Source organism: Moschus berezovskii, chromosome 6, assembly GCF_049115385.1.
Source record: "Moschus berezovskii isolate FMDL1 chromosome 6, NW_MosBer_1.0, whole genome shotgun sequence".
Classification (NCBI taxonomy): Eukaryota; Metazoa; Chordata; class Mammalia; order Artiodactyla; family Moschidae; genus Moschus; species Moschus berezovskii.
This window is the reverse complement of record NC_142465.1, coordinates 70,467,803-70,474,016: the sequence shown is the minus strand read 5'-3', so window position 1 is coordinate 70,474,016 and position 6,214 is coordinate 70,467,803.

Genomic DNA, 6,214 nt, shown 5'->3' with positions numbered 1-6,214 from the left:
ACTACTATCAGCAACTATATGCCAATAAAATGGGAAACTTGGAAGAAATGGACAAATTCTTAGAAAAGTATAACTTTCCAAAACTGAACCAGGAAGAAACAGAAAATCTTAACAGACCCATCACAAGCATGGAAATTGAAACTGCAATCAGAAATCTTCCAGCAAACAAAAGCCCAGGACCAGACAGCTTCACAGATGAATTCTACCAAAAATTTAGAGAAGCGCTAACACCTATCCTATTCAAACTCTTCCAGAAAATTGCAGAGGAAGGTAAACTTCCAAACTCATTCTATGAGGCCACCATCACCCTAATACCAAAACCAGACAAAGATGCCACATAAAAAGAAAACTACAGGCCAATATCACTGATGAATATAGATGCAAAAATCCTTAACAAAATCCTAGCAAACAGAATTCAACAACATATTAAAAAGATCATACATCATGACCAAGTGGGCTTTATCCCAGGTAGGCAAGGATTCTTCAATATCCGCAAATCAATCAATGTAATACACCACCATTACACAAATTGAAAAATAAAAGCCATATGATTATCTCAATAGACGCAGAGAAAGCCTTTGACAAAATTCAACATCCATTTATGATAAAAAAAAAAAAACCCTCCAGAAAGCAGGAATAGAAGGAACACACCTCAACATAATAAAAGCTATATATGACAAACCCACAGCAAACATTATCCTCAATGGTGAAAAATTGAAAGCATGCCCCCTAAAGTCAGGAACAAGACAAGGGTGCCCACTCTCACCACTACTATTCAATATAGTTTTGGAAGTTTTGGCCACAGCAATAAGAGAAGAAAAAGAAATAAAAGGAATCCAGATTGGAAAAGAAGTAAAACACTCACTGTTTGCAGATGACATGATTCTCTACATAGAAAACCCTCAAGACTCCACCAGAAAATTATTAGAGCTAATCAATGAATATAGTAAAGTTGCAAGATATAAAATCAACACACCAAAATCCTTTGCATTCCTATGCACTAACAATGAGAACACAGAAAGAGAAATTATGGAAACAATTCTGTTAACCATTGCAAAGCAAAGAATAAAATACTTGGGACTATATCTACCTAAAGAGTCCAAAATGCAGTACTTGGAAGCAGTATTAAAAATGACAGAATGATTTCTGTTCGTTTCCAAGGCAAACCATTCAATATTACAGTAATCCAGGCCTATGCCCCAACCAGTAACGCTGAAGAAGCCGAAGTTGAACGGTTCTATGAAGACCTACAAGAGCTTTTAGAACTAACACCCAAAAAAGATGTCCTTTTCATTATAGGGGACTGGAATGCAAAAGTAGGAAGTAAAAAAACACCTGGAGTAACAGGCAAATTTGGCCTGGGGCACAGAATGAAGCAGGGCAAAGGCTAATAGAGTTTTGCCAAGAGAATGCACTGGTCATAGCAAACACCCTCTTCCAACAACACAAGAGAAGACTCTACACATGAACATCACCAGATGGTCAACGCTGAAATCACATTGATTATATTCTTTGCAGCCAAAGATGGAGAAGTTCTATACAGTTAGCAAAAACAAGACCAGGAGCTGACTGTGGCTCACATCATGAAATCCTTATTGCCAAATTCAGACTTAAATTGAAGAAAGTAGGGAAAACCACTAGACCATTCAGATATGACCTAAATCAAATCCCTTATGATTATACAGTGGAAGTGAGAAATAGAATGAAGGGAATAGATCTGATAGCTTGCCTGATGAACTATGGACAGAGGTTCGTGACATCATACAGGGGACAGGGACCAAAACCATCCCCATGGAAAAGAAATGCAAAAAAGCAAAATGGCTGTCAGAGGAGGCCTTACAAATAGCTGTGAAAAGAAGAGAAAAGCAAAGGAGAAAAGGAAAGATATAAGCATTTGAATGCAGAGTTCCAAAGACTAGCAAGGAGAGATAAGAAAGCCTTTCTCAGCGACCAATGCAAAGAAATAGAGGAAAACAACAGACTAGGAAAAACAAGAGATCTCTTCAAGAAAATTAGAGATTCCAAAGGAACATTTCATGCAAAGATGGGCTCGATAAAGGACAGAAATGGTATGGACCTAACAGAAGCAGTAGATATTAAGAAGAGGTGGCAAGAATACACAGAAGAACTGAACAAAAAAGATCTTCATGACCAAGATAATCATGATGGCGTGATCACTGACCTAGAGCCAGACATCTTGGATGTGAAGTCAAGTGGGCCTTAGAAAGCATCACTACGAGCAAAGCTAGTGGAGGTGATGGAATTCCAGTTGAGCTATTTCAAATCTTGAAAGATGATGCTGTGAAAGTGCTGCACTCAATATGCCAGCAAATTTGGAAAACTCAGCAGTGGCCACAGGACTGGAAAAGGTCAGTCTTCATTCCAATCCCAAAGAAAGGCAATGCCAAAGAATGCGCAAAATACCGCACAATTGCACTCATCTCACATGCTAGTAAAGTCATGCTCAAAATTCTCCAAGCCAGGCTTCAGCAATATGTGAACCGTGAACTCCCAGATGTTCAAGCTGGTTTTAGAAAAGGCAGAGGCACCAGAGATCAAATCGCCAACATCCGCTGAATCATGGAGAAAGCAAGAGAGTTCCAGAAGAGCATCTATTTCTGCTTCATTGACTATGCCAAAGCCTTTGACTGTGTGGATCACAATAAACTGGAACATTCTGAAAGAGATGGGAATACCAGACCACCTGACCTGCCTGTTGAGAAACCTGTATGCAGGTCAGGAAGCAACAGTTGAACTGGACATTTAACAACAGACTGGTTCCAAATAGGAAAAGGAGTACATCAAGGCTGTATATTATCAACCTGCTTATGAGGAATGCTGGGCTGGAAGAAGCACAAGCTGGAATCAAGATTGCCAGGAGAAATGTCAATAACCTCAGATATGCAGATGACACCACCCTTATGGCAGAAAGTGAAGAAGAGCTCAAAAGCCTCTTGGTGAAAGTGAAAGACGAGAGTGAAAAGGTTGGCTTGAAGCTCAACATTCAGAAAACAAAGATCATGGCATCTGGTCCCATCACTTCATGGGAAATAGATGGGGAAACAGTGGAAACAGTGTCATACTTTATTTTGGGGGGCTCCAAAATCACTGCAGATGCTGATTGCAGCCATGAAATTAAAAGACGCTTACTCCTTGGAAGGAAAGTTATGACCAACCTAGATAGTATATTAAAAAGCAGAGACATTCCTTTTCCAACCAAGGTCCATCTAGTCAAGGCTATGGTTTTTCCAGTGGTCATGTATGGATGTGAGAGTTGGACTATGAAGAAGGCTGATTGCTGAAGAATTGATGCTTTTGAACTGTGGTGCTGGAGAAGACTCTTGAGAGTCCCTTGGACTACAAGGGGATCCAACCAGTCCATCCTAAAGGAGATCAATCTTGGGTGTTCATTGGAAAGACTGATGCTAAAGCTGAAACTCCAATACTTTGGCCACCTCATGTGACGAGTTGACTCACTGGAAAAGACTCTGATGCTGGGAAGGATTGGGGGCGGGAGGAGAAGGGGACGACAGAGAATGAGATGGCTGGATGGCATCACTGACTCAATGACATGAGTTTGAGTAAACTCAGGGAGTTGGTGATGGACAGGGAGGCCTGGCGTGCTGTGATTCATGGGGTTGCAAAGAGTCAGACACAACTGAGCGACTGAACTGAACTGAAAGAAACAAAAGACCTATATATAGAAAACTATAAAACACTGGTAAAAGAAATCAAAAGGACACAAACAGTTGGGGAAATAGACCATGTTCATGGATTGGAAGAATCAATATAGTGAAAATGAGTATACTACCCAAAGCAATCTATAGATTCAATGCAATCGCTGTCAAGCTACCAATGATATTTTTCACAGAGCTAGAGCAAATAATTTCACAATTTGTATGGAAATACAAAAAAAATCTCGAATAGCCAAAGCAATCTTAAGAAAGAAAAATGGAACTGGAGGAATCAACCTGCCTGACTTCAGGCTATACTTCAAAGCCACAGTCATGGCTGTATGGTACTGGCACAAACACAGAAATATAGATCAATGGAACAAAATAGAAAGCCAAGAGATAAATCCACGCACCTATGGACACCTTATCTTTGACAAAGAAGGCAAGAATATACAATGGAGAGAAGACAATCTCTTTAACAAGTGGTGCTGGCGAAACTGGTCAACCACTTGTAAAAGAATGAAACTAGAACACTTTCTAACACCATACACAAAAATAAACTCAAAATGGATTAAAGATCTAAACATAAGACCAGAAACTATAAAACTCCTAGAGGAAAACATAGAAAAGACACTCTCCAACATAAATCACAGCAGTATCCTCTATGACCCACCTCCCAGAGTATTGAAAATAAAAGCAAAAATAAACAAATGGGACCTAATTAAGCCTAAAAGCTTTTACACAACAAAGGAAACTATAAGCAAGGTGAAAAGACAGCCTTCAGAATGGGAGAAAGTAATAGCAAATGAAGCAACTGACAAAAAATTAATCTCGAAAATATACAAACAACTCTGCAGCTCAATTCCAGAAAAATAAATGACCCAATCAAAATAATGGGCCAAAGAAGTAAACAGACAATTCTCCAAAGAAGACATACAGATGGCTAACAAACACATGAAAAGATGCTCCACATCACTCATTATCAGAGAAATGCAAATCAAAACCACAATGAGGTACCATCTCACTCATGCTGGTCAGAATGGCTGCTATCCAAAAGTCTACAAACAATAAATGAGGGTGTGGAGAAAAGGGAACCCTCTTACACTGTTGGTGGGAATGCAAACTAGTACAGCCACTATGGAGAACAGTGTGGAGATTCCTTAAAAAACTGGAAATAGAACTGCCAAATGACCCAGCAATCCCACTGCTGGGCATACACACCGAGGAAACCAGAATTGAAAGAGACACCTGTACCCTAATGTTCATCACAGCACTGTTCATAATAGCCAGGACATGGAAGCAACCTAGACATCCATCAGCAGATGAATGGATAAGAAAGTTGTGGTACGTATACCCAATGGAATATTACTCAGCCATTAAAAAGAATACATTTGAATTAGTTCTAATGAGGTGGATGAAACTGGAGCCTATTATACAGAGTGAAGTAAGCCAGAAAGAAAAACACCAATACAGTATACTAATGCATATATATGGAATTTAGAAAAATGGTAATGACAACCCTATATGTGAGACAGGAAAAGAGACACAGATGTATAGAACAGTCTTTTGGCCTCTGTGGGAGAGGGCGAGGGTGGGATGATTTGGGAGAATGGCATTGAAACATGTATATTATCATACGTGAAACAAATCACCAGTCCAAGTTCGATGCATGAGATGGGGTGCTTGGGGATGATGCACTGGAATGACCCAGAGGGATGGGATGGGGAGGGAGCTGGGAGGGAGATTCAGGATGGGGAACACATGTACACAGGTGGAGGATTCATGTCAATGTATGACAAAACCAATACAATATTGTAAAGTAATTAGCCTCCAATTAAATTAATTTATAATTTTAAAAAAAAGTCTGTGCTAAGCAGAGAGGATGGAGAAACAGAGGAAGAGCATTCTACCTGAAAAGGCTTCTGAGATAGTGCTTTGTATAATAAAAATAATTTTAAAAGAGCTGCTGATGGCTTCCCTGGTGGCTCATTGGAAAAGAACCTGCCTGCCAATGGAAGAAACCCACGTTCCATCCCTGGAAGATCCCACATGCTGCGGAGCAACTACACCCGGCACCACAACTATTGAGCTTGTGCTCTAGAGTCGGGAGCCACAACTACTGAGCCCACATGCTGCAACTACTAGAGCCTGTGTTCCCTAGAGCCCGTGCTCCACAACAAAGGGTAGCCCCACTGACTGCAACTAGAGAAAAGCCCTCACAGCAATGAAGACCCAGAACAGCCAAAAAATATTTTTTTAAAAATTAGCTTTTTTTTTTTTTTAAAGAAAGATTCCCCTGGATATTTTTCCAAGCCATGCTTCAAATTCTATCAAACATGGAAAATTTCAGCCATTGTTTCTTTTAAATATTTGGTCTGTCTCCACTTGCCTCTCCTCATCTTCTGGAACTCCAAGTACACATATGCTGGGCTGCTGGATGCTTTCCCATAGCTCACTGATGGTCTATTCATGTTCTCCAGTCATTAAATCTCTGTGTTTTGTTTTGGGTAGATTCTACCGCAGTCTTCAAATTCACTGAT